The following is a 23049-nucleotide window of genomic DNA, read 5'->3' as shown; positions in this document are numbered from 1 at the left end:
ATTGTTAAGCAGTTCATATTTCATTCCAAGAGCAATAAAAAGCCAGTATAGAGTTTACACAAGTCAATGACATGATCTACCTTAGCATAAAAAGAATGAATTGGGGAGTTACAAATGAAAGCAGAGAGACAAATTGAAAGGTTCCATGGCAACAAACCAGAGGAAAAATCCACTCAAAATATCTTAAAATGACAGAATTTAAGGAAAAGAATTGCTTGTTCCTATAATGGAATTGATGAGACGCTAAACAGGAGTTGATGGTAAGTCATCCCATAGGTTAACAAAGTCAAGGAGCCACCACCACCCCAAGGCTGGAGGGTCAGAGGGTGGAGGTGATATTAGCGGAATTGAAGGCTGCGTCATCTGGTGTAAGTGGGAACCACAGTGGGCCAGTTCAGAAGGAGCTGAAGCCAAGGAGGAGATGAAACTATTGCAGGGGATGCTGCCCAAGGCAAGAGGCTTGTAGCTCTCTCCCACTGTCACCCAGCCCACAGGGCTTCCCATTGACAGAGTCCAGGTGGAAGCCACCTTACACCTGAGCCCGGAAAATTCAGAATGCAGGAATCAGCCACCTTCAATGGAAAGTAGAGAAATGGAAGGACAGACAGACCAGGAACCTATGTGTATGCTCTGAAGATAGAATATGTATAATAATAGATCAAGCGCAGAGAGAAGTGGAAGTGTAGAGTCAAGGAAGACACTCCTGTTTCTGGCTTAAACAAGTAGGTAGATCCCAATAACATTAACTTAGAACAACAGAGAGAAAGCGAAGCAAGCTACAAGGGCTAAGAGTCTAATTTTTGATATGCTAAACTTGACATGCCTGTGGGACATCTAAGTGGAGAAGTCAGATAAGATTGAAAAGAGAAAGCTACCTGGAGAGAAGATAGTAAGTGATTCAGAACAGCATGGATACCTTTGGAAGGGAGGAGAGAAATGGGATTTGGGAGGTATAAGAAGGGTTTATCTTTATTGAATTATTTTACCTTAAAAAGTTACAGAGCAGGCCAGCCCTGGTAGCCTCATGGTTAAGTTTGGTGCGCTCCGCTTTGGTGGCCCAAGTTTGGTTCCCGGGTGTGGACTTACACCATTTCTCTGTCAGTGGTCGTGCTGTGGCAGTGGCTCACATAAAAAAACAAAGATATGGAACAAATTTTTCTAAATGTTAAGATCTGACAAAACTAAGTGGGAAGCACATGAGTGCTCATTATATTGTTCTCTATATTTTTCTTATTGCCTAAAGGATGTACTCCCAGCAGCAGAGGAAGACTGAGTAGAACAAAGGAGCAGAGACAACGGGTGCAGCCAACCACTGGATGGTGTTGGACTATAAAGGAGTGGAGAGAATTTGCATCAGGAAGATAGGCATCAAGGGAATGTTTGTTTGTTTTCATTTAGTTTTGTTTTTTTAAAATCAGTTATACCACAGGGTATTTCTCTGTTGAAGAAAATCACTTTGCAGAGAGGGAAAATTTGAGGATGTATGATCAAGACAAGATAACGCAAAGAGTGATGTCCTTGAGGATGTAAGAGGAGGTAGGACCCGGAGCACACGTGAAGGAGTGAGTGGCCTTTATAGAAGGAAAGAAACTATGTTAATTAACCTGGATGAGGCCACAGTAGTAATTATTCAAACACAGAAAGATATCTTTGTGACTCAGGTCAGAAATATAAGATTAAAAATTTATTTTAATGCAAAGTGGAAACATGAGAACTGCGTTCAGATTCTAAAACTAGACCTTATTTAAAATGATTTTCCCTAGGACATGAAATTTTGGGAGTACAGGTTTATGTACTGATTTCTTTCTTTCACAAAACCAGCCTTAAGTAGGTAAGCTTCATTATATCACTGGTTAAGCTACCCTAAAGGCATGGACATGAGTACTTAGAATTTCATTACTGTGAAAAGTCAGTGTACACAAGATAATAGAAAAGGAGACCAAAAAAAAGATCCTAAGTAATTTTCCACTTAGTTTCTTTCCCCCCCAAAATGAAATAAACGCCATGTCTCTGTCAAAGTTAAAGCATAGTCCCACCACCAACGTAAGATGGTGGGCAGGATGGCAAAAGACACCGTCTTGCGTGATTCCCCTGTAATTGCACTAGATGTCCTTTCTTCTCAGAGATAATTCAATAATTACAACCTCATTGTTCGTTAAGTAGGAGTATAGTCTTTCAAAGGAATCATAGTTTTATTATCTTGCATGAGAATCAATTTTCCAACTTCCTTTTCTCTCAGAAATGTTGCCTAACAATCCCACCATTTCACAGCTCATTTGCCCCTTTGTAAGAAATGACCACGTCAGAGTTGAGCAGAAAAGAAAATTACAATCAGATCCTTTTATATTGGAACCAGTTTTGCTATATGTTAGACAGGTTGAGGAAAGATTTGTGTGGATGGAGTTTGAAGATCTTAGTAAAATGATGTCATTCCTGTTCCTATATAACCAGAAATTGAGTTGGCCTACTTCCTTCTCCCCCAGTAAGGAAAACGGAGTTTCAAAGCAATAGATGATAAAGATCAACTAGTAGATGTATGGTAGGGCCAGAAATGATACAACATTTCTGTAATATCCATGTATGGTAGGCAAAATAATGGTCTCCGAAGACGCCCACGTCATAACACCTGGACTTGTGAATATGTTACCTCATATAGAAAAAGGGACTTTGCAGATGTGATTAAGTTAAGGATGTTGAGATGGGGAGAGCATCCTGGAGTATCTGGGTGAACCCAATGTAATCACAAGGGTCCTTTCATATAGGAGTGAGGCAAGAGGGTCAAATTCGGAGAAGGAGATGTAATGACGAAAGCAGAGGTTGGAACAATACGCCGGGCCATGAGCCAAGGAATGCGAGCAGCTTCTAGGAACTGGAAAGGGCAGGAAACAGAATCCTTGCTAGAACCTCAGGAAGGGACACATCTCTATGCCCCATTTCAGACTTGGGACCTCCAGAACTGTGAGATAATAAATTTGTGCTGTTTAAGCCACAAATTTGTGTAATTTGTTACAGCAGCAAAAGGAAACTACCTGAACATGTAGGAAGAACTTAACACAGTGCCTGCCACATAGCATCATTTTCACTATTACTGTCATCTAATATTTTTCTTATTCTACCTTGGCTTTGCTTTATATATTTTGTCAGCTTGCCGTCATTTAATTTCAGGTACCGTGTGAAAATGAACTTTCTGTTCCTATTGGTGTCGTTTTTGGCTATGGAATCTGAAAAAACCCAGAAAATTCTCCCCTGTTTTGGAAATTACTAGAAACAGAATGAAACTGCACTGCTTTGACGCTCACCCTTGTGTCGGAAGCTACAGTTTTCACTGATCAACTAAAATAAAACGCTAAATCATTATATTCATTCATATAGAAAGTGGGACTGCTAATTTTGTGATGTATTTGGAAGCTAATGGAGTATTGTTCTTCTCAAGGGCTAAGCTGATGACACACACGTCAATTAGTCCTCCCTTTCCTTTTGACCCCTGAAAAGTCCTGGATAATATAATGAATTTTTCTGATTGAAGTAGAAACTATCCCAGCCTTTATTTCACTATTTTTCTTCTGAAGAATGTTAACTGAAACTTGTATTATTAAAATTGTAATATTGCACTTTTAACTGCTCCAACCTATTCAGAATACAATACCTACTTTTCCATGGGATTTCTCTAGTGTCTTCAATTTGAAGTAAATCCAGGGAGAGAAACTGAAACCAGTCCCTTCAAAGAGTTTTGCTTTGAAAATGGCCAGGCCATCTCTCAGATGTGGTTTTTGAAACCCACGCTATCCATTTCCCTGTGGATTTAAGCCACGGGAGCTCCTGTGATCAGATAATGTTGATTCTCCTCCCATGTCAGGATGTCCTGACTGTCCTACATGAAAATCTGCAAATATAAAAATGTGGGGCTTGGAAAATTCCTAAGAACCCTCCCTGTTGATTCTCAAGTTTGCAGAGCAACACTCAGAACAATCAAGCCAAATTTAACTCGGCTGGGTGGAGAGATGAAAACTTTGTGCAGCTAAATGCTGCATATTATATACTTTTAGACAATTTCCTAGGAAGAGATTGCCATCCGTCTGAAAGACGTGTTCTCAGATGCATGTATCTATCAGGCTGCTCTTTGCTCTCTACCTATATATATATAGGTATATATATATATATATATATATATTGCTTATGTTGAGAAAAGAAAGTCTGCTTTCTGTGAATATGAAACAAGGTACACAATAAAATATTCATAATGCCAAACTTGCAGGCTTCGATGCATGCACTTTCCAGAATACCAGATATAATGAACACTCTAATTAGAACTGAATTTGGGTCTTTTTTATCCATTCATATTTTACATTACCTGTGTGCGTGCATGCTATATATAGCTGCCCTTTCCTCATGTAACCTTCAGCTGCCTTGGATGAATTTTAAAACTCCCTTTGCAAATTCTTATAGACTTTTAGTGTTAAATAAGTCCTTGCTGACATTTACAAGTCATACCATTTACAAGAGTGCGCTGTGGTCTTCATGTTTATTCCCCATCCATTGCAATAAAATGTGACGTTTAATGCTCTATTGATTATTGCTGCAGTAACAAGTGACACTTTTAATGAGTGATTTTCTTTTCTGGCTTCATCTTGGATGCTTGTTACCCAGTAACCTCTCTTCTGTGTTAAGAAAAAACATTTATTTGCATCCAATAATAAACTTAAGTAAGCCACTTTCTTCGGTTTATGAAAACGTATAACAATAGTGCAGATAATCCTACTAGTATTGAGACGTAAAATAGACTATTTTTCCAATGACACCAACTTTATGGTGGTTAAGACTGTTCTTCCTCAGTGTTGAAATCATTAAAAGTTTATCATTTACCTGGTGAATCGGTAAGTCGAAAGTTGACATATATTCTCTATTTTTATGCAGGTTATGTGAGCTGTGGGGGTGGATATTTTGTGTTTAGTTTTAAATAACTCTCTGCAGCAGGAATGAAGGAGAAAAGAAGAGGAAATATTTTACTGCTAATTTAGAAGTTTGGAAATTGGACTTGTGCCCTTTAATTATAAGTTTTTTAGTCTTTTTTTGCTAGAAGATTATTTCCTTATTATGATTACAGAAGAGGGGGAAAGGCCGTTATGAAATAAAGGTCTTTTAGGCTTACTGTATTCATGTTTAATTAAATTTAAAATTCCCAAGAAACAACTAAAGCTGTATCCACACACACCACTAATGTGACTATGGTTCCCATTCACTCAAAAAAAAAAAATGGGGTCAAATAACTTTTTTGAAATGTTCACTCATTTTTATTTTCTTTCTTCTTTTTGACCGTATTGTCATAAAAATTCATGGATGGTCTTAAACTGTAAAGCAGTTTAGATGTGGCCTTCTTGACATCAGGAAGCTCCATTTGTTCCTCAAATCTTTACTATCCTGCACATTAGAACTTAAATACTATCATTCATTTCTTTTATTTTCTATTTTTCAAATAATCATTCTGAACAGAAAATACAAGCACTATTGTCAAGGCTGGCACTGAAGCCTTATCAGTTATTTATTTTTCAGCTAATGATTCATTATTTCCTTTCCAACTGGACAGCTTGCTGAGAGCAGCTTCCTGTAGAATAGGGCCTCTGGAGGGCAGCGAGAAGCCTTCAACACAAGAGCTCTCTCCATGGATGCCAGACCTTACAGGAATGCCAACAGGAGGGTTCTGCATAGCCAGCAGATATGGCTAACCATATCCACAAGCCAGGGCATGTGAATAAGTCTTTGGGATAGTAAGAGAAAGATGAGGAAGATCACAAAGAGCGTAGGGGGCAGAGGTTAGCGTGAACGCACCCCCTCAGCAGATATCATAGACTCGAAATTTAATGCCAGAGCTCATGTCATAACAGGGGAGCTTAGAGCCATAGGATAAGAAATGAGGAGAGGAAAAAGTCATGATGTCACAGATATAGAGCAATAATTAATGATATGGTTAATTTGAATCCCTCTTGTTCCACCCTCTCTACCCACTCCCTTTACATCATCTAAACAAATCCAAGCCAGGTTTATAGTGCCCACCACTAATGTCCTGGCATCCTTGCTCTGGAGGCTCCAAAGAACATAGAGGAACAGAGAAGTGTCATTTACTCTTTTTGAGTGAATTATAATGACCCAAAATATGTTAGGTTCTGATTTAAGAATTCATTCAATTTTTCTATTTAAAGCCAGAGTTCCTACATTGCTTATACAATGGACAACGTGAAAAACAGTTGCTTAAATTGCTGTTTTTAAAGGAAAATTGGCAACCATTATACATTATTTGTCATCCTATGGCTCTCTGAGATGGTATGAATATATTCATCTAATAGCTTTGCATGTGAATCTCACTCCAGAAGGGAATTGAATAAATAAATTTTCAGAAACCAAACCACCTAATGGAAAATTAGATCTGCTCTATACCACAGGAGTGTCTGTAATAACTACGTATTTCATCATTTCTTCAATTTGTTATAAGTAGGTAGTGCCTATAGAAAATGATTTTATACATTTGTCCAACAAATATGCACCGAATGCATAATAGGCAACAGAATTTGTGCTGGACACCATATACAGCACGCCAGACACACAATTCCGGACCTCAAAGGAATGACAGTCTACTGGGACATAAGCACAGCCAAGGGCAGGATACCAACCATCCATGGAGCCTCACTGGAAGAAAGCAAGTGAACCAGAGGCTTAAAGGATGAACAGGAATTAGCTAAGCAGGTCAACTGCAGCTAGTGACAAAGACTTTGGAAAATTCAAATGTCTTTGAGAACAGGAGGTAAAAAGAATGCTTCTCCCCAATGGCTAATACTGGTCCCATAATATTATCAATTTTAATTTCTACCCAGAAATCTCATATCATAAAAGAATACAACACCTGAGTTTGTGTAAGACCTTCCCTTCATTTTTTTTTATTGAGACGTACTTGACATATGTGATTATATTGGTTTCAGGTGTACAGCATAATGATTCAATATGTGTATATATTGCAAAATGATCACCACAATAGTGATGAGAACTTTTAAGATCTACTCTCTTAGCAACTTTCAAATATACAATGCAGTATTATTAACTATAGTCACCATGCTGTACATTATATTGCCAGGGTTTATTTATTTTATAACTGGAAGTTTGTTCCTTTTGACATATTCACCCGTTTTGCCTACCTCCTGCCCTCCACCTCTGACAACCACCAATCTGTCTGCTGTATTTATAAAACATTCTATTCTTTGAATTATGATTTGAGATTGTTTGGAATTGACATCCTTTCTCTATAAATATTAATTTGTTCAAGAAATATTTATAGAGGACACACCTTTAGTCACTGAAGATGCAATGCTGATGAGGATAGAGATGACATCCAAATTTAGTGGACATTTGTCATGAATTTTGACTACTCAACAACTGAATATCTTTCTTTCTTTGAAGAATTCTCTAGCTTTTGAGTCTTGGTAGGGCACAGACTTTCTCCCCCTAGAAGTGCTGGGAATGTTCAGTATTTTCTCAGCCTCCCTTGCAGCTAGCCACAGGCATGTAAGTTAGGCTCTGCCAACTGAAGCTAGTAACATAAAAAGGAAGGAGAGGGAGGTCGTCTTATGTCTCTGGCAGTAATGGTGGTAGCAATGGCTGTAGGGCTGGGCTCCATGGAGAAGTAAAGGCTGCTCAGTTGGCTGCAGTGCTAACAATAGCATCTAAAGCCTAGTTGCAGCTGGAGCGTTTCTCAGCAAAGCAGCAGAGGTTAAGAGAGTGTTCCAGAGCCTTAAGTCTAACTTCCTAATTTATTCAATGACTCAGTGAGCTACCCCAAATCTTAATAAACATGTTTTTTGCTTATTCTGACCCTGTAGACTTCTGTTGCTTGCAGCAAAAAAACATGACTGACAGATCAACTTCAGAGCCAGTCGGCCATCAGAAGCAACAATTGAGATGAAGAGCATATCAACACCTAAGGGAGTCATCAGTCTTTAGCAGTTTGATTTTTAAGAAGTATTTTCCTTCTAAAACTAAAGAAGTGCATTCATTTTTGCTAGGGCTTTCTCTATTAAATATTTGTATTAGTCTGATTAGGCTGCTATAACAAAATTCCATAGATGGGGCAGCTTAAACAATAGACATTTATTTCTCACAATTCTGGAGGCTGAGAAGTCCAAGATCAAGGGGCTGGCAGATTAGGTTCTGGGTGAGGGCTCGCTTCCTGGCTTGTAGACAGCCATCTTCTCATTTGTAGCAATATTACATTTATATATTTTTTAGTCTTAAACGGTGAGCATGGCATGTCTTCATCAAATTGTCTAATTCATTGCAGACCCTTTCTCCATCATGGAATCTTCAGGTTGTTCCCTGATGAAGAACCAAACAGCAATTCCCAGGATCTGCTTTTGAGTCTAACACCTTCTCCTAAGCCTATTATTTTTACTGAAATCAACCATCTCCCCATATCAGCTAAGGTGCGGCAGCCCTGGTGCTGCCCTTCACACACAGGAATCAACACCCATGACATTTCTTGAAGTTGTGTTTTGGTGTCCACACAGCACATTTTTTTATAACAATGTATTGTATCACCTGTGTGGCTGTCCTTAGATTGGACCTCCCACCTATACACTACATGAGGTCTAATTGACCAAGGGCCCTAGCTATTATGTTCTGAATCTTATACTTCCCACTAGCTGCTCCAAGCCAATGACCGAGCACAATAGCTTTGCTAAGGCAGGCCCATTCCCAGTAGACAGGAGACTTCTGATGGTGAGTTTGGCTCAAGGAATCCGTAGAACTGTGCTGCAGTCTAAGATGCCTCCACCCAACTTTCCTTCCTTTCTCCCTTCCCTCTCTCCTTTGCTGGGGGTCAGACTTGCGTCATGATCTGACAGCTCTCCCATCCTCTCCCTGTTGCCTCCCCATCTTCTGCCACAGGTATTTCCTCTAATATATTTGTTGCACCTCTATTCCCTTCTTGGTGTCTGCTTCTTGGGAGACCCCAACTAACACAGCCTGTATCCTAGTGCTGTTGTTCATGGTTCTGGCCATCAACACTCATGCATTTCATCTGATGGTACCACAAAACCACCAGGAATAGGGTTGTTTTTCATTTTAGGTTGAATAGAGGACAGGGATCTTATCTCCATGCACCAGCCTGCCATATTTTCCAAAACGTTTGTCTGAAAATCCTGTCTTCAGTCTCAGAGCTACTGCTCCCAACACTCTTATAAATCAAAACAGAATATTTGAAATATTTTAAGTCACAATGCTCTCATCTTAACACTGAGCAGCAGGTGTCACTTTCCTTGGTAGGCTGCCCTGGCTCTGAATGCTGTGCCCCTAGAATTGTACCCTGAGTTTCAGCTCCCTTCCCAATGTCATTCTGGTGACAAGGCACTATAGAAATGCACTATCTCCTCCACCCGCAGGATGCACACACTTGGTCCCACTGGGACCCTTATCTGCTCCACTGTAGAGTCCTAAGCTTCTGGCTTACTCTTCATTCCAAATCCCTTTTCCAATGATATTTAGTCGCAACATTTCCTCGAGAAGCCTGGAACCCATCGTTTGTCTTTCCGGAGTTCTCCTAAATCTACTGCCCCTGCTGCCAGCAAAATGAGGTCCTTCTACCCTCAAAGAGATTTTCCAGATATAACTGTCTGTGTAGACTTTTGAATAGTGCCTCTCTACCTGTTGGGAGATCTTCTACTTAATCCTGGTTAAATATTGGCCTAATGAAACAATGGTCACAGCTGTAACCCCTGATATTAGTTCTAATTTGTCATGCAGAACTACCGCTATCTAATGGGCTAATCAAACCCCAAATCTTCTGGGCTCCAGGGAATGATACAAATGTTAGGTCCTTCCTCCTCTTTCTACCTGCTTTAGCAACAACTCATGGACAAATCCCAAGATATAAAATAGGAAAATGGGATAAAGAAGCCAACTTTCTCTCCAAAATCTTTTTCTTAAAATAAGTAGTGAATTCAATATCAGACAGAACTAAATATTTGAGACAAAAACTCTGCTAGTTCATGGAAGAAAATGAAAAGAATAGAAAAGAATACTACCTAAGGTATTTTCATTCAAAAAGCCTGAGAATAGACAAATTCATTGCTACAATTCTGGAATAAGCAGTTTCAGATTTCAAGTTCAATAAATGAATCACTAAGTATCTTTTTAGTACTTTCCTCATTATGTGTTTGAATGGTGTGAAGCTCCGAAAATATAAAACATGGTGCTGCCTCCAGGGCACTTACAATCTGCTTAGGGAGACAAGCCCAACACTTAAGAAAAATCGAAGAACAATACAAGATAGTTCACTAATGGCACACATCAGCATATAACAGGACTTCAGAGAATAGGTAGCTTTCTGAAGGCAGGAATGTTCTGAAAAGGCCCCATGGAAGAGGAGAAACTTGAGGCTGAATCTTGATGAGGCCAAATTTGATAAGATGCCCACAGGACTTGGAGGCAGACAGTCTCTGCAGAGAACAGGATGACATCTAATCACTTAGAATTACAGAAAATGTGACGATGCTTTGACACCTCAAGCTCAGAGTATCTGGGTAGCGATCTCCAAAGATATTGGGTGCTTAACGTTGGCAGTGCCCAGTTCACAAAACGCCCATGTGTGTCCCAGGCTTCTCTTCAGGGATCACAAGTGTTTCCAGGCAGCTGCCCTGAATGAAAGGCTTCCCAGAAAGTGCACAGTTTTCACAAATGCATTAAATAGGAGCTTGAAGGCCTTATCTTCATGTATATTTATGAGTAAAGATCATATAAGCCCATATAATAAATCATGGATCATTTTCCGTAAAATATTTAGAAGGAAACACATTGCAATATGACCACCTGGTTTCCCATCTTAGATGCATTCCTGAGAAACTGAGCATAAAATGGAAAAGTGCAGATTTTATATCAAGGCATCTTTCACATATGGGTTCAAAAAACCCTGACTAAAAGGAAAAAGCCATTTTTGTTAAATAAATCCATTAAGTTATAGGCTAGTTTAAAAATAAATCAAATTCTAAATATCTGTATCAAACTTTTGCACTTAAGGTTTTATATCAGAGTAAAGTAAATTTAATTTTGGAGAACAGCATCACTAAATCACAGGGTACCAGCTCTTCCAATGAAATATATGGTGGCCTCTGCTCCTAAATATTCTACTACTGACTCACTTTCAAAAATTTTTTTTGTAGTCTTATCTTCCTTCAGCATTTCCAGGCCAGTTATCTCTCATCTGGAATACCGCAACCGCCTTCAGCATAGTCTCTTTATCAGAGGCATATCATAGGTATCTCCAACTTCCTTCCTACTCTAGTTCAATTTCCTTGCTGCTACAAAGTCACTCCCTGCTCAAAATCTCCCATTGGTTACTAACAATTATCAGAAATCCAGATTTCTTAGGTGAAGCCCCTTCCCGATACGGTCCTAGTTTGGCTGCACTAAGCTTCTCTCCATTTCCAAGTTTGGCATCTCCTTGCACGCTTCCTTCCTTGGGTTATGAGTTCACACTTCAAGGATGCCTTTCTTTGTTTGTCAGCCTACCCAATCCAATTATTGAATTAAAATCCAGCATTTGGTTTACTCCTCCAGTGTAGCACATGTTGCATCAGTTAATTGTAATTTATCTCTCACATGAGATCTCTAGTTTCTTGAAGTCAAAGATTGTGCGTGATTTAGTCCTCGTGTTCTCAGCTCTTAGCACTGGTCTGAGATGTGGTAGGTATGAAATAAAGGACTGTTTAGTGGATTAATGAATGAATGGAGGTGATGAATTGGTATTAATCCAGGCTCCCTTGTGAAACATGACATATCCTTACAAAGCAGCCAACTGATTTAGACAGGTTGAGTCAATTTTTTGTTACAGTGCAATCCAGAACATATTAGGAAAAAAAGCATTCCTTTTCTATATTTCTTTTCTTTTCTTTCTTTCTTCTTCTTTTTCTTTCTTTTTTTTTTTTGTTGAGGAAGATTGGCTCTGAGCTAACATCTGTTACTCACAAACCCTGGGCTGCTGAAGCGGAACATGCAAACTTAACCACTACGTCACCTGGCCAGGCCCCTGTATTTAATTTTTTATGGTCTTATTTTTCAAGGCACAACATATATATTTATTGAATACCTTCCCATTTTATAATTCAGAAATTCCAGAGTTGAAGGTGAAGTGCTTACAAGGATGGACAGAGTTAATATTTACCAAAACTTTACTGTGTGCCTGGCACTGCTAGACATTTTAGATGGATTTATCTCATTTAAACCTCATAACAGTATTTCATGCTAGCTACTAGTCTTATTCCCATTTTACAGGTGAAAAAAAAATGAAACAGAGAAATAACAAACCCAGGAACTAAACAAAGGCAGTGTCATGCCAAATGCCCAATTCCTAACTATGGCACTACCTTGTTCTTTGAGGAGGAACGCAATGAATGTAAACATTTCAGTTCCCATTTCCTAGTTGCAGAATTTGCCTCTGTAAATTCCTGTGGTTTCTGGTGGCACACGTCAACTGTAAAGCGTATGCACCATATAGTCTTCTATGACTAAAATCTCATTGGCAAATTTCTATCGCACAGTCCATTAGCCAAGCTTAGTGATTCCTACATCAGATCCTTTACATTGTTTCTCTTTTTATTTTTCCCCCAGTTTCTGTTGCTTTTATTCTCCCAGCCCCAGTTCTAAAAAGGAACTGAATTACATGACAGAGAAATATTTCTTTTCTCTACTGAGCAAATAAATTGGGACATAGCTTACTTTCTGAGTGTGTGTGAAGAAAAAACTTATTTTCTAGAGCAATGCCAGGAGCTCATTTTAAAGTAATTTGTTCATGACAACAAATGAATGCTTTATCACAGCCGTCTGAGGGAAATGCCTCATTGGAAGAAGGAGAGCTTGGCAAGCTCGTGAACACTAAGACAGCCTTTGGCCAACTGAAACGTGTTAGTTCTTTTAATCTATAATTCAACTGCTCTCCTGGCTCAGCAAAACCCTTGAGAAGGCTCTGAGACCCTTCCCTGAAGTGTTCTCCATGAGCGTGATCTAAAAGGCGGTCAGATGCCCTGGACAACCACTGAGTGATGCCAGTCAGTGACTGTCCCGAGAATATACACAAGCAGACATGATGAAAACTGCAATAAACAATAAGATGGTGCACTTCTATGCAACTGTGTTTTCAAGGAGTGTTCACTTCTGATCTGCTCAGCAAAGGAAAAGATTCCAAATTAACATGCTTGCCTTAAACAGAATAATTTATAAGTTTCTACTTCACAGGTTAGGAGCATGAGATAATGAGAAAAATATATGCAATTTCTGCTTGGAATGGCTATTTAGAGTTGATCTAATATAACTCTAAATATCATAGGCAGTTGTTGCAGGAGGAAGAAGAAACTTGCGTATATCAGATTTTACAAGGCTTTCAATATGCCCTTAATTCCATAAGCATGATTACAATAGGAATATAGGCCAAACTAATTAAGTGAATATTCTGAAATATTATGAATCATTAAATTGTGAGTGATTAAGCAATAAAATGCAAAGGAAAGCTTTTAGCAAGAACTCAAGTGACTTCCAAGGATCATAAATAAAAGGGAGAAAAACATAAAGAAATTTTAATCACAACATGTTAAGGTTCTATAAAGTCCGTTTTTATAAAAATTATTTTAGCTCTCTAATTTCTAAAATATAATTTGAATCAGCCCAAATTGACTTTGAGCTGGCCTTCTAAATTTGGATATCTTATACAAGATAAGATGGTGTTTTATAGCATTTTTAAATCACTAATTAGCTTTGAGGAAAGGAAGATTAGTTTGCATAGAAATGTAACTAACTTTAACTTTAAAAGTTGATTTTCACCCAAACATATTAATTTGTATGCTATGGTAGCTTATCATACTTAAGAAGCAATATTATAATATTAAGTATACCACAAATATAGAGCGTCATCTGTAAGCTTTCTCATTTTTATAACCACAAATTCATGCAGTGTCAAAAAGTTAACTTATTAGGAAAAGCATTTTAGCAAAGCGTGCTAAAGAGTGTAACACTCTACCAAGTGGGATTTTATAGTTTCTTTTACAAATTGTCCTAACTGTGTAATGGAACTAGTCATGGTGCTCTTGAATAAATGAGATTATTAATCCTAACAGTACAGCAAAAGGCTCTGAATCCGAAAGCTATTCCACCATGCTTTATCACAAAATTATTCTACTCTGACAGTGTCACTATTGAGAAATAGACTATTAATTCTTCTCAAGAATAAGATTACACTATTGAGAAGATGTAATATAAACAGTTATACTACTATCTTAAATCTCTCTAAAAACTTCAAGGTTTTTTAATATTAACAATGAAATTTTTGTTGGTAAAATATGCAACTGGTTCATAAAGTTGTTTATGTCAACTGCAGTTTACAAAAGTGACTCATTATTAAAAAGGTAACAAGAAAGTAATTTTTATTTAATACAGTATTGATTTGAGAACAAATAAGCAGAGAATTGGTTCTTTCTAAAAGAAAAAAATAGTAAAAGATAATGTGGTTGAGAGAAATCTTTTGAGGTTGGGGTGAATTTTTACAAACAGAATTATGCTGGGACGAAGATGTCCTAAGCAGCTATATCTTATCTGTTTTTTATTGGTTTCTTTTAGAATAGATGATATTGGGTCTTGAAGATACTGAAATCTGCATAAGTATCTTCAGCCTTGGACAAATTAAAAAAACTAAACAGGGGCTGGCCCCGTGGCCGAGTGGTTAAGTTTGCGCGCTCAGGTTTGGTGGCCCAGGGTTTCACTGGTTCGGATCCTGGGCGCAGACATGGCACCGTTCATCAGGCAACATTGAAGCAGCGTCCCACGTGCCACAACTAGAAGGACCCACAACCAAAATATACAGCTATCAACTATGTACTGGGGGGATTTGGGGAGAAAAAGCAGAAAAAAAAACGAAGATTGGCAACAGTTGTTAGCTCAGGTGCCAATCTTTAAAACACACACACACAGGGGCTGGCCCCGTGGCCGAGTGGTTGGGTTCGCGCGCTCTGCTGCAGGCGGCCCAGTGTTTCGTTGGTTCGAATCCTGGGTGCGGACATGGCACTGCTCATCAAACCACGCTGAGGCAGCATCCCACATACCACAACTGGAAGAACCCACAGTGAAGAATGTACAGCTATGTACCGGGGGGCTTTGGGGAGAAAAAGGAAAAAATAAAATCTTTTAAAACACACGCACACACACAAAACCCTAAACAAAAGCCGCTACATCCTAGAGCTATCCTAGAATCACCCAGAATTTTTGAGAAGCTTTTAGTGTTCCCGGCCAGGACTCTAACTTCCTGGCAGTTCTCCCTCCTGTGATTATCAGAGCTTATACGGAGGAGAGAAAATTTAATATGATTGAGGATCTTAGCAGCTATTCTTGAATTCAGGATGTCCAGGGGATCCTTGCATAATTTACTCTGTTCAAGCCTGACTTGGAACAAACAAACAAGCAAGCAAACAAAAAATTGTGACCATTTTACACCTGAGTCCTGCTCAAAAGTTCTCCATTCTCTTCACAAATCTTTTTCCACATCCTCCCCCATCCATTAGCAAAACAACTCATATGCTATCATAAACTAGAAAAATATGTTTTTCTGATATTCCATGCTATGGAACACTCTTTATTAATTAATTTTGGATGCAGACTTTCCCTGCTGTAATTTTAAAGCCAAATAATGCTTCAAAGATTTTATGTTAGCTAAATTTTATTCATAAACTAGGAAAATTAGATTTCTATCATAGAACAATGAAATAACACAGATAAGAAAATTGCTGATATGGTAGTCTAAAGCAATTCACAGGAAGTAAAGGAATAAACAAGCTATTATGTAAAAGCATTTTCATGTAGATTCTTGTCTAGGCGTGACACAGAGAAGGAAACAGAATTACATCTTCAAATATTTTTAGATCTTGAACATAATTTAATCTACTTCCTGTGATGTTATTATCCTTCCAATGCTTAATGGACTTCACCATTTACTCCTAATTAAACTTTTTTCTTTTTTTCACCCTTGAACTGCTCGGTCATTAGTTACAACAACCTACTTCCAAAAGCATCCCTCAGGAGGACACTGGATGAGCTCACTTGCCTTGTCTATGTAGCATTGCTCATAACCCAACCCCCCAATGTTTTCCGGAGCTCAGTATAAAGGCATTTCTTTAAGGTATATTTGCAATTATCTTGCCTTGATCAGAGTGGAGGGGAAAGCAAGCATTGCATTGACTGTGTACTCTGTGAATCTGTAAGACAGCCAAAGTGATATGTTCATATTGGTCATAGTTCATCTCAAAAGTATTTCAGTTCCTGGTGGTATTTTACTTTTATATTCAAGGAAGATAAAGACATTGAGAACACACACACACACACACACACAAGTTTCTCTTATGAATAAAAAGGATAATGAGGAACAAACCTTTGCTTTATTAAGACTAGTGAAGGGCACATCCTACTTCTCCTTAAAGAATGTGAAGTTTGCATCAAACAGACACACTGAGACATAGCCACAGCATGAGGCTTCTCCATTATGCAAACCACCTTGTTCTGTCCAAATGACACCCTGAGATCTAATTCTATTCTTCGGGGTGGGGTATTTGTCAGAAACCCAGTCCAACCTTGCCACAGTCTTAAATGAGGTATTATTGTCATTTTTCACCAGTCATGTTCTCTTTGATGGAGACTCTACAAACCGTGAGAATGTCCTGGAACCAAGATTGGGTGATTCGAGTCTGGGGAGAATGTGTATTTGGCACCATTGGTTCTTGGTAAACCAGTGCTTTTTCCGTTTGTAAGAGTTTGCTTTTGAGGATTCAATTTTATCTGCCCACGTGCACGGGTTTGAAAGGACTGGAATAAACCCTTCCTCCCTTGTCCTTATTACTTCACAAATATACAAGCCATCTCACAGCAGGTCCAGATCTGGCCTAGAAGACTGAGGGCCGCATAATTGCTTGTCACTAAGGTAATGATTTTTGTCATTTTACACTCTTAGGAAGTCGTTCTCTCTGTGTGGGTACTCTCAGGTGGAAGACTCGACATCCCAGTCATGACAAAATCACTTCTAAGGTGTGATCGGTGCCCCAGGCTACTTCATTGGTTCCCCAAACTGAACTATTACAAAGAAGGAATTTAAATCAGTTTAAGAAATTCTGCATACCAAATCCGCTCCATAGCCCACTCACTCCCAGCCATCATGCCAAGATATTCACCATACACAATAGTGTGTTAGGGCTTTTAGACATTTGGGCAAAGATTGCCAAATGCCTTCCAATATCCATTTTCCCCTTCCTCATCGTAGTTATAGAATCTCCTGTCACCACTGAGCCTTTGTGAGCGCCCCTCACCCTCATTGCCCCATCCAGAAACTGCAATTCCCAGCCTCCCTTGCAGCTGGTAGTGGTCATGTGACTAATGGAATGTGAAGGGAAGAGATGTGTGCACCTTCTAGATAACTTCTTTAGGAAGAAAGCTGCTTCCCCTCACTTCGCTTTCCCCTTTTCTTAACTCAGGGAGGAGGTAACAATTAAGCAACTAATCTAGACTCAGAGATGAAATCCAGATCTTCCTACCTTCCCTGGATCTTCTGCCCAGCTCTGAACCAGACGTGAGTGAGAAATAACTCATATTTTGTTTAAGCCATTGTAGTTTTGCAGGTTAGCCTGGACCTTAAATAATATATAAAGTTGAAAAGAAACCTATTTAACTATAAATAACCTTGTGCAACCAAAATTTCTGGTGATAGAACTAGAAGTTCTAGTGAAAAACTAGTTTTCCGATGACACTATGATTTAAGGAATAAGAGAAAGCTAATTAAACTGTATCTTAGAATTTGTGTATTTTCAAATATTTACTACAGTTATCATCCAACTTTGCTGTTTATTCTATCCAGATTTTTAAACAGGCATTTTGTGCTATTTTGTTATTTTTTTAATCTATTTAATTTAATTGATATATATAATATTATAAGTAATATATGTTGTTTGTAAAGAATAATAAGATAATGAACACTCATAAGCATTTCATCCAAGATAATAACTAGAACTTTATTAATAACTTGAACTTTCTAGAGTGGTCCTGATCATCCAACATCTCACTCATCAGCCCAGAGGTGCTCAGGATTCTACATTTTTAAGAAAATGAATCAAAAGCATGTTAGTACCACTTGTAAATCACACAGAGAAATCGACTATGATATAGACTTTGGGGTTACTTCTGAACCTTTAAAGATTCTAAGTTTTGCTCTGTGAGACATCATATTAATTTCTCACTCACAGATCTGCGGCAAAGTTTATAAGAGATAATGAAGGTGAAAGGTCACTTCTTAGAGCCACATGAACAGGCTGTGGATTGGAGAAAAAGAGAACCAGAAGGAAAAAAGGAGGAGTACAGATAGTGGAACAGAGGTCAAGTCCTTCCAGCAAAGGTAAAACAGAGGGAATATTGGGTCAAATAACCAGGTCTGTGGGCGGCATTCCTGTGTGGGAGTAAGAGGCTGAGTTGAGCATGAGGGGGCTAGGGAAGACAGATTATACTTTTCTGTGGTCTTTCTATCTGCTATAAATGATGTCGTTAAGTACCTTGATACATAGAAAATGCTTAGAATAGTGCTGAGCACACAGTCAGCATTATTTAAGTGTTTGCTAAAACTGTTACACTTGGGTAAGGTCGTAGAAAAGCTACTCCACCATTCATACAAGCTATTCCTTTAGATGAGGGCCACTAAAATGTAAAGTTATCCCTTTATTTATTTACACTGAGCCATTAGGATTTAAGTTGCTAGAATGTGCTTACACTATAGTAATTTACATTTCATTCACTCAGCTTAAATAAAAGATCAGTGTCACTTATGTGTACCTAGTTTGTTGATGCATCCCTGGGGCCTGTGACCATGTCTAACACATAGTCGGTGGGCAACAATATTTACTGAATAAATGTCTAAGAAATCAAAATTTTCCAAAAAAGTTTTCCTATTAAAAGCATGTAAGTTGCTCTCTGGCTCTGGAATAACAAATATACCAGTAGGCAAGAAGACAGCGGATTCCTAAATAAATTATTGTAAGTCAGAAACTATTGAGTTTGACTAATGGTTCCAAAACTTGGCTGCTGAACAGAATTATCTGAAGAAAATTTATAAATTCAGATTCCTGGGCCAGACACAGGAGACCGTCAACCAGTAGATCCATATTTTTGTTTTACTGTTTTACTTAATTGAGGTCAAATTTTATCTGCAATTTAATAACTTACTGTATAGATTAAATTACAATACACATTAGTCAATAGAAAAACAATCAAAAGTACACATTGCTGTACAACCAGATAAACCCACATTTCACTGAAAAAACATCCAGTAATCACTCCCACATCGACTCACTTATAATTACTCTCTATTGCTGTTCCAGCGTTTATAATATGGTCTATATCAGGCCCCTCCCCGTATCCAAATTAATCGTTCCAGAATACACTCTCCACTCAATATAGGTCGGCTTTTGCCATTTCCTGCACACTCCATAACTTTCTTCCTGCCTTAGCCAAACTTCCTTCCCAATAATTCAGCCAACCTGTGTGGAAGGTGCTTGGCACGTAATAGTGAATGGATATATTTTCTACCATCACAGAATTTACAGTTTAAAATAACCTTTCTCTTTTTCTATACGAACTTAACTATTCTTTATCTTTTGATACTCATAAAATTCTCTTTACTCCTGCAAGAAGCCTTCTCCAGCTGCATCAGCCAACACTAAGCCCTTTTAGATAACTGTGCCACAGCTGGAACGTGTTGTGTGCACTTTGAGTTCCTGATTGGCTTACAGGATCATTTAGGACAGGGATTCTGCTTGAGCCTGTTATTTTTCATAACTTCTATGACATCTACTACCTTTTGGGTTAAAACTGATAACTGTTTCTTAAGATGTAGGGATTGTGTATAAGGACTCAACGACTTCTCCAGTCTCCATATCTAAAAGTTTCTGAGCATTCTTGCTGTCAAACTTTCTCAATGCAGCTAATTGAGTTTATCCCAATTTATGATTCAAAAGACTGATTTCAGAGTGATAGCTGTCATGTAAATATAGATTAAAATGAGCATAAATATGCAGGTGCTGATCTGTAAAAACATCTGTACTTTGAAGCAAACCACTTATAAAACATCAACGGAGAAAAATTTCTGGAACAGGAAGGAGGAATGGTTGCAATCCTAGTGTTTGGTAAAAAGACTACTATCTCTTTAATTCCTTAATTTATTCAAAGTTTCCCACTCTAGTGGCAATCTCCTCTCTTTTGCTAAGAATGAGTAGGTAAAAGTTATGCATCTCTATGAGGCTGTACATTTCAAAACCAGAATAAGAAAAGGTATAGTTCCACAAGGTTAAAATATTAGCATAAAGCAATTTCAAGTCCTTGGTTTTATTATTATGGGTCTCCACTGGTAATAGTCACAGAAAAGTGCCTCATAAACCAGATCCTGAATGGTTCAAATATTTTCAAATAGAAATAGAAGATATGATTTGAATGCAAAATCAAATGACCATCTACCATGACAATTTGATATTGATACTTGCCTTGTGTTCTTAATAACTCTTGAAAATGAACATGGTGCAAGCTCTGGTAAGGAAGCTACTTTTTAAATAAAAATCTCTTTCTCTGCTGTAAAAGTTTCATACAAGGCATGTGCATCCCATTGCTTTCCAGTAGAAGCACTTTTTCAGTTAAAGGTAGATGATCAGAAATAAAATGACGATGAATTTGCACTTGTGACTGAATGGACTAGATAATCATCTAATGACTGCATTAGAGTAGGGAAGAGCTTCATTTCCATCTGTTCTTAGTTGGCTAATCAAGTTGACTAAACACCATAAACGCTGAGTCACAAAGGCTTTCAGGCAAAATAGAACATATACTCAAAATGAATCTTTAAAAAATTATCTTGCTCTCTTCCGGAGCTCTCTTCCTCCCTCTCCTTGTCCTTACTGTTAGAATTGAAAATAAACTCAGGCAAAGACAAACAATACAATTTGAAGTAATGAAAAGTAAAATTATTTCATTTTCTGCTATTTACTGTGAAATTACAGAATTCACTCTAATAGCACTTTAATGCGTCTTATGAAAATAAAAGACCGATACTTTGGAGTAAGTTTCTGAAAGAAAAATAAAATTATAGCTGCTAAAAACAATTCCTGACACCAAAGAATTTATGACTGACCGACACAGGTGACCAAAGAATTAGAAGATTTAACACCAAGAAGCAACACTAAAAGGCTACGCATTTTCTGTAAGAGTGCAACAGCAAGAATCTGGACGGAAAAAATAACAGAGGATTGGAAGGACATGTCATGCTAGAAAAATAACTAGCACAATTTTAACAGAATTAATGTACAAAGTGTATTCAGAAGCCAATAGTAAGTTATTTTTTTGGAACTTACTCCACACGGAGGAGTAAACGTTTTGAATTTGATATTAAACCAATTTCTTTCTGGCACCATTTCAATGGGAAAAATTGCTTATATAACTACAAAAATTTAATATTCATTATATGTGTTGCAACCTATAAGGCAAAAGTAAGCATCTATATTCTATCACAGTCAGTGTCCTTTCCAACACACACATAAAATACAAAAATTAGCAAGCTTTGGTGCCCACTGATGTTCACGTGTTTCATGAATGTTTATTTCTTTATATGGCTACTTACCAGTTACATGCTTGACCAAAAGTAATTTGAATTATTTAAACACTCCTCTTGTCTACTTAATAGAATTCTAGAATTGGTGACCAGGAAATGATGTCTACTTAAACATACCCAGATAATTCCTATGAAGATGGTCCAAGATCATACTTTGGGAAAAAGTGCTTTACGGAATCATCACTTCATGAAAGCTGGTATTAATCTTTTTTTAAATTATTTTTTGTATAAGTATGATGACATTCATCTCTTAAGTATCCATGGTAATTGAAGGAAGGGCTATGACGTAGTTTATCTAGAAGAGTAGATAACATAGTATTGATAATTGACTCTCCAATATATTATTCAATTTCTTAATTTTGCCAAATGTAATTTTGATGTGAAGTGATGTTCCTGACTACGTTCTCAGTAGGTTATGAGAAAAGACGCCCCAATGATATGCTGAATCCTGGAGAAGAGATCAAATGATGGTTCCCCATTAGAAGCTTTTGAAATGTGTAGATCACTGTAATATTGTAAAACACAGGATCTTGGCATCATTATGCCAATGTTGGATGATGCCATATAGAGTGGAATTTTCCAAACAGTAGAGAGATTCAAAATGACAGTGGAGGGAAAAACAAATGATCTCATAATTGACTAAAACCTCAGCCAGCTGTGATACTTGATCCACTCTCCAAACACAAGAATGCAAAAAACACACAAAAATATAGATTAGACACAGATGATCAAAATGCTTGGTGCACACAACAATGCCTCAGAAGAACCATTGTTGGTCACACTCCCACGTTGTCAGAACAATCCTCAAAATTGTGAATTTTCAAAAATGGCTCCAAGACCAGAAGCTTTTGTTTGCAGTGGAAATTATTCAACCTTTAATTTTCAAATAAGTGTTTTCTTCCTTTTGAACTTCTTCCGGGCCCCAAATAGACACTGCTATTGTACCTTTAAAAAGAAAATCAGACTCTTAAAGAAGTAGTGCATAAAACTGTAAGACCAGTTCATTAAATGGGCATCATTGGTGTTGGTTTTTAATCTTAGCTCTCTTCTCCCTTCACTGGGTACACACCACCTTCATTAACATTCAGGGAGTTGCACACATGCATTAAGGAAGAGAAAGTTCCTCCGGAGTAATGAGCCCAGAAGCATATGACAACATCATCGCTTCTCCCTCTTGCTTTGTACTTACACTCGACACCACTCTGCTACCCCTAGATATGCTTCCTCAGCCTTATTTTCTAAACACAAATAGATAAAGTCGTTCTTTGTTATTTCATAACCATTGCTACCGTAATTTTACAGAAAGATAAGCATACTGGAATGTGTATTTTTGTAACGAGAAGAAG

This window comes from Equus przewalskii, chromosome 27 (assembly GCF_037783145.1).
Source record: "Equus przewalskii isolate Varuska chromosome 27, EquPr2, whole genome shotgun sequence".
NCBI lineage: Eukaryota > Metazoa > Chordata > Mammalia > Perissodactyla > Equidae > Equus > Equus przewalskii.
The sequence above is the reverse complement of the archived record's forward strand: the minus strand, read 5'-3'. Positions refer to the sequence as shown.